The sequence below is a fragment of the Oncorhynchus keta genome, chromosome 21, assembly GCF_023373465.1.
Source record: "Oncorhynchus keta strain PuntledgeMale-10-30-2019 chromosome 21, Oket_V2, whole genome shotgun sequence".
Lineage (NCBI taxonomy): Eukaryota > Metazoa > Chordata > Actinopteri > Salmoniformes > Salmonidae > Oncorhynchus > Oncorhynchus keta.
In genome coordinates this window covers 30,217,232-30,230,774 of record NC_068441.1, presented here as the reverse complement: position 1 = coordinate 30,230,774, position 13,543 = coordinate 30,217,232, and positions in this window count along the sequence as shown.

Here is a 13,543-nt window from a genome sequence, read left to right as displayed (position 1 = left end):
TGCTACCAAAAATAATTTACTGAAACTTACAAATGATGGAATCACCCATGATTCACCAAACAATGGTTGAAAGAGGTAAAGTACTATAAGCATTTGTTTTCGTTTCAGTCTCCTCCATTTCCACTAACCAAATCTAATTGTATGGATTTTTTCCCTATTAATAATGTAAAATTAACAGCTGTACAGAAAGACTAACGTGAAGGCCAAATTACAGAGGAGGAACTTCTTGATGCAATTAAAGCCTTTAAGGCAAGGAAAACTCCAGGGCTGGATGACATACCAGTGGAGATATACCAAACACTTTTTGATATAGTCAGACGACCGTTATTAGCATGTTTTAACCACTCCTATATAAATGGTAGATTATCAGTCACTAAACAAGAATGAGTGTCTGATTTCATTATTGCTGAAACAGGATCCAAGTGGTAAATATAAAGATCCAGTCCATTAAAAAAATCGGAGGCGTCTTACACTTCAGTGTTGTGATGCAAAAATTCGAGCAAAATGCTTAGCGCATAGAATTAAAAAGATTTTGTCGGATATTATTCATCCTAATCAGACAGGTTTTTTACATCGATTATACTGTCAGGATCGATTCTGGTAGATGAGAAGTAGGTACAGGGAGTGAACATTTAATGAGCAACGGACATGGAACATGGCAGGTTAGCGTCCGGATATGAACACATAACGACATCAAAGCTGACACATGGAACAAACGGGGGAGCAGACAGAAATAGGGAAGGCAATCAAAAAAGTGAAGGAGTCCAGGTGAGTCCAGTAAGCGCTAATGCGCTTAATGATGGTGACAGGTGTGCATAATGACGGGCAGCCTGGCACCCTCGAGCGCCAGAGAGGGAGAGCGGGAGCAGGCATGACAGATACATTGGAGATAATATAAAGACAAGTACTGGAAACGACAGAACACTATGAAAAACCTGGGAAATCAGGCCTGGTGTTGATAGCTGACTTTGAAAATACGTTTGTTAAAGTACGACTGAAGTTTATATATAAATGCCTGAAATGTTTCAATTTTGGAGAATCTCTTATAAAATGGGTTAAAGTTATGTATTGTAACCCTAGATGTAAAATACTAAATAATGGCTACTCTGAAAGTTTAAAACTGTCAAGAGGAGAAAAGCAAGGCTGTCCACTATCGGCATATCTATTTATTTTTGCCATTGAAATGTTAGCTGTTAAAAAAAGATCCAACAATAATATCAAGGGGTTAGAAATTCAGGGCGTGTCATTGTACGCTGACACAAATCAAATAAAATTTTACTGGTCACATGTTATTGCGGGTGTAGCGAAATGCTTGTGTTTCTAGCTCCGACAGTGCAGTAATATCTAACAATTTCACAATATTTGTATTTTATTTATTTATTTAACCAGGTAGGCAAGTTGAGAACAAGTTCTCATTTACAATTGCGACCTGGCCAAGATAAAGCAAAGCAGTTCGACACATACAACAACACAGAATTACACATGGAGTAAAACAAACATACAGTCAATAATACAGTAGGAAAAAAAGTCTATATACAATGTGAGCAAATGAGGTGAGATAAGGGAGATAAAGGCAAATATACAGTATACAAACATATTCACAATACACACAAATCTAAGGAATGGAATTAAGAATATATAAATATATGGATGAGCAATGATGATTCATGTTCTCTTTAAAATCCACAATTTGGATCCCTCCACAGCCTTTTCTAACCTCTCTGGATTACAAACAAATTATGATAAGTGATTTACGTATTGGATCACTAAAAGATACAACTTACACATTACTGTGTAGTTTATGAATAAAACGGTCTGACGGTGATGTGGACATACTCAGTATACATATCCCCAAAAAAAGAAATTATCTCATTACAATCAATTTTAATAGAAAGTTAGCAAAAATAGATAAGATCTTGCTACCATGGAAAGGAAAATACTTGTCTATTTGTATAAAAATCACCCTGATTAACTCTTTAGTCATATCACAGTTTACCTATTTGCTTGTGGTCTTGCTTACACCTAGTGACCTGTTTTTTTAAATTATATGAGTAAAAAACATTCAATTTTATTTGGAATGGAAAAACAAAATTACAAGGGCCTATTTATATAATGAACATGAATTTGGGGGGCAGAAATTATTAAAGCTTAAAGTATTAGAATCTCACTAAAGGTGTCAGTCATAAAAAAGTTATACTTACTTACATCCGAACTGGTTCTCTAACAAATTAGTAAGAATGTCTCACCCAATGTTCAAGAATGGCTGTTTTTCCTTTTATTGAGATTACAACCTCTCACTTTTGTTTATTTGAAAATTAAATAATCTCCAAAATATTGCTATTTTTAAAACAAGCCATAGAAAGTTGGTTGCAATTTCCGTTTAATCCACCAGATAAAACATAACAAATAGTACAACAAATATTTTGGTTAAACTCAAATATACTAATTAATAAAAATTCCAAAAAGGTGTCATCTTTATACATGATATCATAAATAGTACAGATGCAGCTGACAAAAATATATGGAAATGTCTACTCTACCCAAAATTACAACTAACTAACTGCAGCATTACAGCAAAAATGGAAGAGGCAAGTGGAAGGGGGAAAAAGTAAGGAACTTGTCTGTCGGACCTGCATTAAAGACCAACATTGATTAAGGTAAATTGTGATAACTAAAAAAGTATACCAGTTTCATTTAAGGACCAAAAACATTGACAGCTGTGCCATATAGATTGCAAAATAGTTGGGAAGAGATTTTCGATGTACTGATTCCATGGCACATGGTATATGAACTGATATGCAAAACGATGTCGTATTCAAAACACATCATTTTTTAACTAGGCAAGTCAGTTAAGAACACATTCTTATTTTCAATGACGGCCAATCTTGCAACCTTACAGTTAACTAGTCAAACGCAATAACGACCTGCCTCTCTCTGCATTCCACAAGGAGACTGCCGGTTACGCGAATGCAGTAAGCCAAGGTAAGTTGCTAGCTAGCATTAAACTTATCTTATAAAAAACAATCAATCATAATCACTAGTTAACTACACATGGTTGATGATATTACTAGATATTATCTAGCGTGTCCTGCGTTGCATATAATCTGAGCATACAAGCATACAAGTATCTAAGTATCTGACTGAGCGATGGTAGGCAGAAGCAGGCGCGTAAACATTTGTTTAACAGCTGTTTATGACTTCAAGCCTATCAACTTCCGAGATGAGGCTGGTGTAATCGAAGTGAAATGGCTAGCTAGTTAGCGCGCGCTAATAGCGTTTCAAATGTCACTCGCTCTGAGCCTTCTAGTAGTTGTTCCCCTTGCTCTGCATGGGTAAAGAAGCTTCGATGGCGGCTGTGTCCTTGTGTTGCTGGTTCGAGTCCAGGGAGGAGCGAGGAGAGGGACGGAAACTATATTGTTACACTGGCAATACTAAAGTGCCAATAAGAACATCTAATAGTCAAAGGTTAATGAAATACAAATGGCATAGAGGGAAATAGTCCTATAATTCCTATAATAACTACAACCTAGAACTTCTTACCTGGGAATATTGAAGACTCATGTTAAAAGGAACCACCAGCTTTCATATGTTCTCATGTTCTGAGCAAGGAACTGAAACGTTAGCTTTCATACATAGCACATATTGCACTTTTACTTTATTCTCCAACACTTTGATTTATTGATGTATTATATTAAGTTAAAATAAGTGTTCATTCAGTATTGTTGTAATTGTCATTATTACAAATAAAAAAATAAATAACAAAATCGTCCGATTAATCAGCATCAGCTTTTTTGGTCATCCAATAATCGGTATCAGTATAGGGGGATATAACCTTCCCAGCTCTGTAGATTTTGCTGCGAAGAGACAGAGTCATTAGATTGTTTATTTTGGTACTGTCCATATGTATTTATTTTTTCTTTGGTTACAGGTTGAGGAATGGCTGAAGAATAGAAACATTACCTGGAGCTAACTCCGCAGATAGCACTACTGGGAGATTTGAAAAGTCATAGTCAATCGCTCAATAATATAATAATACTTTTAGTAAAAATGTTTATCTTGAACTTACAATCTGTAGAAACTATGAGAATAGAAATGTTCAGAACTTTGGTGAAAGCTGAAAAATATATGGCAAATAGAAATCCAATATGGATGGTGCTAAAAAGATAGATGGGAGGGGTTGAATGGAGCTGAAGGCTGGTACAAATAACAAGATAACTAATGTAAAATATACTGTGTCCGTAAAATGTATATAGGTTCAGAACTTTTGTGAAACAACACAGTTAAAAATATATGGTAAATCGAACTGGATGAACATCAGAAATGATAGAGTCTTCTTGGGCACGATGCTACAAGCTTGGCACACCTGTATTTGGGGAGTTTCTCCCATTCTTCTCTGCAGATTCTCTCAAGCTCTGTCAGGTTGGATGGGGAGCGTTGCTGCACAGCTATTTTCAGGTATCTCCAGAGACGTTAGATCGGGTTCAAGTCCAGGCTCTTGCTGGGCCACTGAAGGACATTCCCGAAACTACTCCTGCATTGTCTTGGCTGTGTGCACATGGTCGTTGTCCTGTGGAAGGTGAACCTTCACCCCAGTCTGAGGTCCTAAGCGCTCCGGAGCAGGTTTTCATCAAGGATCTCTCTGTACTTTGCTCCATTTAATTTTTCCTTTGATCTTGACTCGTCTCCCTTCCGCTGAAAGACGCTTGGCATTCAGGCTAAAGAATTCATTCTTGGTTCCATCAGACCAGAGAATCTTGTAAGCCTTTAGGTGCCTTTAGGCAAACTACAAGTGGGCTGTCATTTGCCTTTTACTGAGGAGTGGCTTCCGCTGGCCACTCTAACTTAAGGCCTGATTGGTGGAGTTCTGCAGAGATGGTTGTCCTTCTGCAAGGTTCTCCCATCTCCACAAAGGAACTCTGTCAGAGTGACCATCAGGTTCTTGGTCACCTCCCTGACCAAGGCCCTTCTCCCACGATTACTCAGTTTGGCTGGGCAGCCAGCTCTTGGAAGAGTCTTGGTGGTTCCAAACATCTTCCATTTAAGAATGATGGAGGCCACTGTGTTCTTGGGGACGTTCAATACCCCAGATCTGTGCCTTGACACAATCCTGTCTCTGAGCTCTACAGACAATTCCTTTCACCTCATGGCTTGTTTTTTGCTCTGATATGCACTGTCAACTATGGTACTTTATATAGACAGGTGTGTGCCTTTCTAAATCATGTCCAATCAATTGAATTTACCACAGGTGGACTTCAATCAAGTTGTAGAAATATCTCAAGGATGATCAGTGGAAAAAGGATGCACGTGAGCTCAATTTCGAGTCTCATAGCAAAGGGGCTGAATACATGTAAATAAGGTAAATAAAAATATGTCAATAAAAAATACATGTAAATAAAATACATGTAAATAAAAAAAATGTTTTTTTGCTTTGCCATTAGGGGGTATTGTGTATATATTGCTGAGGATCTACCTCTTTTTTTTAGGTTAAGGCTGTAATGTAACTAAATGTGTAAAAAGCCAAAGGGTCTGAATATTCCTCCTGAAGGCACTGCACCGAATTAGCCTCACACTTAGCCTACTCCTAACAGCTATTCTTAGCCCCACAAACACTGCTAACACTTGAGCAAACACTTGAGCACACAAAACATATAAAACATATTTAATATACTTTTGGTCAAAAGTGGTGCACTATATAGGGAACAGGGTGTCATGGCTTGTTGTTGATTCAATACACAGGAGTCTCCTGGGTAAAGTACTGCTTGCTAAACGTTTTTCTTGACTGCTTAAGTATTAACAGTGTTTGTGGGGAGTAGCTGTTCGGAGTAGGATAAGTGTGAGGCTAATTAGGTGCAGTGTGTTTTTTTCTTAATTAACTGTTAAGAGTAGGTTAGGAGTTTTGCTAAGAGTTGCCATCACAGCTCCAGTGCTGCTGGGCTCCAAAGGCTCTTACTTTGTGTTTCTTGAGCAGGAGAGCTGAGAGCTTGAGGCTAGTGGCTCTCTGTTGTCTCCCACGATGATGGGTAGAGAAAGGGTTAAACTCAACATGAGTCAGCTTGGCCTTCTTCTCTGCCACCACCGGCTGCTGACAGATGGCCTCATATTTGTTGACACTAAGGTCAAATGTGGACCTGATAAAAAGCAAAGGATTGGTACAAATAGTCAGGGAAATGTCATCTTATACAAATGCAAGGGGAATACATTGGTCAAATGTCAAAAGCAATACAATGTGGGATGATGGAAATCAAAGCCGACACTGCTGCTGTTTGGAATGAGTGTTGTAGCTGACAGTTCATACAGTTATTTATAGAAAAATATGATATTTTCTTAATAAATCGAGTTGATCATGTTGTTCGACCTTTACCTACTCCAGCTGGTAACCTCAGTGACAAACCAATTCAGCAAGGCAAGAGAGAAAGAAAGATTATCAGTGGGAATGCAACTCAGACCATCTGGTGTGAGTTCCAGTCAGAGTTTGAGTCTATACAACTCTGAGTGTGTGTACGTGTGCGTGCCTTATTATTCAAGCGACCCTGACAGGAAGAGCTTGCCTTTTCAGTCGATACCCTAGGATCCTGGCATTTAGTATCGCTGCAGATTATTAGGCCAATTACACATACACTCACACACACCCCTTGCGCTTAGTCACCAGAGCCTGGTCAGCCCAGTAGGGCAGCTGCACTATTGTCGGTAGTTTATGCAAAAAACAACAAGAACAGCAAACACCATGTCAGTGTAGTGATAATTTTGGTCATTAGCAGCAGTGACAAAGCAAGCAGCCCACACAGCCAGCGGTGACATTCTAAAAGAGGCTGACCTCGTGGCTTGCTATCACTCATGCAAGGAATTGGTAATCTCAATTAGATAATATTGAATTTGTATTTTCTAGATACATGTGTTGAGAATTAGTCCAGATCTTTCTACTGCAAATATGTAGGCTATTGCATCCTGTCATTTTCAAGGAACCATGTCATACCCGGTCCTGGAGGACTGGAGTAGAAGACCCAGTGTTCAGCCATATCAGACAGCACCAGTGTTTTCCCAGTCTGTGTGCAGACAAAGTGAGGGAGCAGATGTTTCATAGCGCTTCGTCACATATAAATTTGCTGTCACCTCTTAGCCATATGAAAGTAAATGTTTTAGACATTTTCTGAATAAATTAAGACAGGCAGAAAGAGGACATGCTTTGATCTCTCTGCCTAAATTTGGTGACTTACCTTGCCACCAGTGGTAACTGCAGTGAAGATAGTGGAGGAGCAAAGAGACCATCTCCCACGGCCGCATTCAGGTCAAAAGTGAACTTTGGGGTCCTACAGAGACAGGGTCACTGAAGTGAAAGGACTCGGTAATGGATACAAACACTAACACTATAAAACCAAGATTACAAATATTTACCTTAAAGATAGTAGAAAAACAAGACATCCCACTGGGAACAGATGTAAATTCAATGTCTATTCCATGTTGGTTCCACGTAATTTCAAACCAACGTTGATTCAAACAGTGTGTGCCTAGTGAGATCATACACACCTTCTCTAAACTCTTGTAAGACCAGTCACAGTACTTGTTCATCATAATTGGGAGAGGAAGTTTATTTGAGATGGGCTGCAGATACAAGTAAAAAGTAAATAGCAAAAAGAACAAATACAGACGTTACTCATTTGAGAAAGAGAAAATGCTTTAAAACCAAAATGAATACCACCTTGTCATGCTAGAGCCTTCATTAGGGTGAGACTCGAGCCGATGAGTAAATGTAACCTACACCCTCTCTTATCCCACCAAAAAGGTCCTCTCTTCTCACTGTATTGTAATGCATGCAATTTCTTCCTGCAAGGTCTTAAGTGTCTTAAAGAGATGAGGCAGAGCAGGGAATGGGATCCAGGAAGATAAGTTAGAGAATTCGTGAACAGCCGTATCTCAAAGGTGCCGACAAAGAAAGGATGGAATATAAAACGGAAGGAGACCTGCACAGTGACTGTTAATGCTCCCAATGGTGAGATTGCTTTGTGAGCCAGCAGCATACCACCCTGCATCCCATTGCTGGCTTGCCTCTAAGATCCCTATACGCAAAAAAGCTTATTTCACTCAAATTGTGCACAAATTTGAGCATTTCTCCAAGATATGCCACACCTGTCGGGTGGATGGATTATCAAGAAACTGATTAAACAGTATGATCATTACACAGGTGCATCTTGTACTGGGGACAATAAAAGGCCACTCTAAAATGTGCAGTTTTGTCACACAACACAATGCCACAGATGTGTCAAGTTTTGAGGGAGCGTGCAATTGGCATGCTTACTGCAGTAATATCCAACAGACCTGTTACCAGAGAAATTAATGTTAATTTCTCTACCATAAGACGTCTCCAGAATTTGGCAGTAAGTTCATCCGGCCTCACAACTGCAGGCCGGCCTCACAACTGCAGACTGCCCAGTCATGTAAAATCCATAGATTAGGGCCTAATTTATTTATTTCATTTGACTGATTTCCTTCTATGAATTGTAACTCAGTAAAATCTTTTAAATTGTTGCATTTTGAGTTTTTTTTCTTTAGTATAATGTGGATAAAGGGGGTGTGGGGGCAGCTGACGGATATCAGTAGATTCTCACAGGCCGCCAGGCTGAAGCCCTGATTATGTAACCTACTTCTGACATTTTGTGACTCAGGCTAGATCATATCTGTGACTTATCACTCATCACTCACAGCTCATTCAGATAGATGGAGTTACAAGGACTTGTATCAAAAGGAGAAAGTAGTGCCAACCTAATCAATCCACATGATCCTATTCAAATCACCATTTAAGTGTGCAGGCGGACTACTGTTAAAAAATGAAGAGCTGGTTGAAGTGAATAACTGTCTCCTTTACCATGCCCCCTAAACAATGTAGAATATACAGTATTCATGTTTTTCTGAGGTTTCTGTTGTTTTCAAAGCCCTTTCAACCTGTTTGAAGATGTGATATTATTACCAGGTTTTATGGCAGATTGGGGGTAGGTGCTAAACTAATGATTGTGGAGTGAAACTTACAAGTAGACCAACAGTCTGCCCCAACACAAAAGACCAAAGCAGGCATAGTCAATATCTCAGTGGTAACAATCAACACAATGAACACAGTCCTGACAAGACTGAAGTCAGTTGAGAACCAGTTGAAAAGCACTGAACACGTCTGTGTTTTTGATGTGTTCAAGCCATCTGCTGGTAGTTCTGTGTATAGCCATAAACATTGGCTTGATGAAAGAGAGCCAAGCAAAGTTTTCATGGAAAGTCGACTGGAGATACCTGACATTAGTCAGCAAAGTATTTAATTATAACTGATATAACTATCTAATTGTGTTTGTCAAATTATCTGACAGGCATATTATATTGAAAGGGGGTGAGGAAAGTGATGAATATGGTTGGACATCTTGGAATAGTTTTCACAGTTTGTAAAGTAATAGTTGGGTGAAAGATGAAGCAAGACCTAGGGTTCATATGGACAATGTTGGGCTGTCATCTTAGAACAGAAGGATCACAGATCTGTTTGTGTTGTCCTGCCAACTCCCATGGTCATCTTCACATGATCTGGGACCAGGTCAGAGCTGCAGGAGATGAAGACCTTGGGATGGAAGTGGTTCCCCTTAACTGCTTATTGCTTCTTTAATCAGTACAACAGTTTTCAGCTGTGCTAACATAATTGCAAAAGGGTTTTCTAATGATTAATTAGCCTTTTAAAATTATAAACTTGGATTAGCTAACACAACGTGCCATTGGAACACAGGAGTGACGTTTGCTGATAATGGGCCTCTACACTGTATTTCGGATCAATTTGATGTTATTTTAATGGACAACAAATGTGATTTTCTTTTAAAAATGTCTAAGTGACCCCAAACTTTTGAATGGTAGTGTATATATAATAAATAAGAGTGAGAGAGCAAGAGAAGTCAGTTCTTGTATTAAAATGTTTTGTCACCTACATTATGAAATGACATACACAACTGCGGTTCAAACCAAAACCAAACAACAGCTGTTATATGAATTATACAAAATGACTGAGATTACTTAACTTGATTCATTATAAAATCAGTTGTATCTCACCTTGTGAATCTTGCTCTCCTTCGTGCCAAACAGGAAGAGGTAGTCTATTTGTTTGTGGAAGTCAAACCATGTTCCACAAGCTGCGGGACGACAAACATTGTCAAATACTTAAATCGTGCTTGATGCTTATAACAAACAGTGTGAAGTGATGCGTCAGTTGATGACAGATGTTACCCCTGATAGGAAGTTGCATGCCCTCTGGTCTTTCTGACACGGCTCTCTCCAAATGACAGCTTGATGAAGTCTGTAAAGACCAGCTCATCCTACAACCATACAAACCCACATCAAAACTACAGTGAGAACAAAATGATACACAAAAATACCACACACACACTGTATTCACCATAGAGTTGATGTCATAGGCCTCGCGTAAATCTAATTAGTATAATTTAAAAAATCCCCATCTGTTTTTTTGCAGTTGACAATCAATTGCATCCGCCGATGTCGCCAATCCACTGCATATGTGGTGAAAAGAGACAGAGCTAGAGCAATGTTTGTCAGATCATGAGACATCCCGAAAATCGGTCTTCTCACAAAAACGTCTGTCATGTCCAAACGGTGTTCTCGGTTTTTCTCTACAACCCCCACAAACATCACAGGACTCATCTGAAGTCGATACATCCAATCTGCCAACTTCTGTCTGCAGCATCTGAACTGTTTTGGATACACACTAATACTGTGTAAAGGTGAGTCTCTCACAAACACGTGTCGGTTGTTTTACTCTTAGACACGCACAATCCTAACCAAATATAATCAAATGTTATTACTCACATGCTCCGAATACAGGTGTAGACCTGTATAGACAGTGAAATGCTTACTTTGGAGCCCCTAACCAACAATGCAGTTAAATATGAATAAGAAATAAAAGTAATAAGTAATTGAAGAGAAGCAGTAAAATAACAATAGCGAGACTATATACACGGGTACCGGTACAGAGTCAATGTGCGGGGGCACCGAATAGTCGAGGTCATTGACATGTAGGTAGAGTTTTGGGTTGCAATCCCATTAACGGGATGATATGACAACAGCCAGTGAAAGTGCAGGGCGCCAAATTCAAAACAACATAAATCTCATAATTAAAATTCCTCAAACATACATGTATCTTATACCGTTTAAATGTAGTCTTGTTGTTAATCCCACCAGTGTCCGATTTCAAATATGCTTTTCAGCGAAAGCACCACAAACTATTATGTTAGGGTCACCACCAAACAACAATAAACACAGCCATTTTTCCAGCCAAAGAGAGAGTCACAAAAGTACAAATAGAGATCAAATTAATCACTAACCTTTGATGATCTTCATCAAATGACACTCATAGGACTTCATGTTCCACAATATATGTATGTTTTGTTTGATAAAGTTCATATTTATATAAAGCCACATCGATTCAACAGAAATACTCATCATAAATATAGATGATAATACAACCCATGATTATCGAAAACTTCAACAAGCATTTCTCAACGGCTGGCCATGCCTTCCGCCTGGCTACTCCAACCTCGGCCAACAGCTCCGCCCCCCGCGTTTGGGGTTTTAGGCTGGGTTTCTGTACAGCACTTTGAGATATCAGCTGATGTACGAAGGGCTATATAAATACATTTGATTTGATTTGATTTATACTGATAACAAGTTCAAACAGGTGCCATTAATACAGGTAACGAGTGGAGGACAGTGGAGCCTCTTAAAGAAGAAGTTACAGGTCTGTGAGAGCCAGAGATCTTGCTTGTTGATAAATAATAATTAATTAATTAATGAAAAATCCTACAATGTCATTTTCTGGATTTCTTTTCTAATTTTGTCTGTCATAGTTGAAGTGTACCTATGATGAAAATTACAGGCCTCTCTCATCTTTTTAAGTGGGAGAACTTACACAATTGGTGGCTGACTAAATACTTTTTTGCCCAACTGTATTTAGCAGATGCTATTGCAGGTGTTGCAAAATGCTTGTGTTCCTAGCTACACCAGTGCAGTAGTATCAAACAATTCACAATAATACACACAAATCTAAAAGTAAAATAATGGCATTAAGAAATATATAAATATTAGGATGAGCAATGTCAGAGTGGCATTGACTAAAATACAGTAGAATAGAAGACAGTATATAAACTCAGCAAAAAAAGAAACGTCCGCCCACTGTCAACTGCGTTTATTTTCAGCAAACTTAACATGTGTAAATATTTGTATGAACATAAGATTCAACAACTGAGACATAAACTGAACAAGTTCGGCCGACATGTGACTAATAGAAAGGGAAAAATGTGTCCCTAAACAAATGAGGGGGGGGGGGGTTGTCATAATCAAAAGTATCAGTCTGTATCTGGTGTGGCCACCAGCTGCATTTAGTACTGCAGTGCATCTCCTCCTCATGGACTGCACCAGATTTGCCAGTTCTGCCATCGCGGCACCTGCAAGTTCCCGGACATTTCTGGGGGTAATGGCCCTAGCCCTCACCCTCCGACAGGTCCCAGACGTGCTCAATGGGATTGAGATCTGGGCTCTTTGCTGGCCATGGCAGAACACTGACATTCCTGTCTTGCAGGAAATCACACACAGAATGAGCGGTATGGCAGGTGGGATTGTCATGCTGGAGGGTCATGTTAGGATGAGCCAGCTGGAAGGGTACCACATGAGGGAGGAGGATGTCTTCCCTGTAACGCACAGCGTTGAGATTGCCTGCAGTGACAACAAGCTCAGTCCGATGATGCTGTGACACACCGCCCCGGACCATGACAGACCCTCCACCTCCAAATTGATCCTGCTCCAGAGTACAGGCCTCGGTGTAATGCTCATTCCTTCGATGACAAACCGAATCAGACCATCACCCCTGGTGAGACAAAACCGTGACTCGTCAGTGCAGAGTACTTTTTGCCAGTCCTGTCTGGTCCAGCGACGGTGAGTTTGTGCCCATAGGTGGTGTTGTTGCCTGTGATGTCTGGTGAGGACCTGCCTTACAACAGGCCTACAAGCCCTCAGTCCAGCCCCTCTCAGCCTATTGCGGACAGTCTGAGCACTGATGGAGGGATTGTGCGTTCCTGGTGTAACTCGGGCATTTGTTGTTGCCATCCTGTACCTGTCCCGCAGGTGTGATGTTTGGATGTACCGATCCTGTGCAGGTGTTGTTACACGTGGTCTGTCACTGTGAGGACAATCAGCTGTCCGTCCTGTCTCCCTATAGCGCTGTCTTAGGCGTCTCACAGTACAGACATAGCAATTTTTTGCCCTGGCCACATCTGCAGTCCTCATGCCTCCTTGCAGCATGCCTAAGGCACGTTCACACACATGAGCAGGGACTCTGGGCATCTTTCTTTTGGTGTTTTTCAGAGTCAGTAGAAAGGCCTCTTTAGTGTCCTAAGTTTTCATATCTGTGACCTTAATTGCCTACCAACTGTAAGCTTTTAGTGTCTTAATGACCGTTCCACAGGTGTACGTTCATTAACAATGGTTAAACACTTTACAATGAAGATCTGTGAAGTTA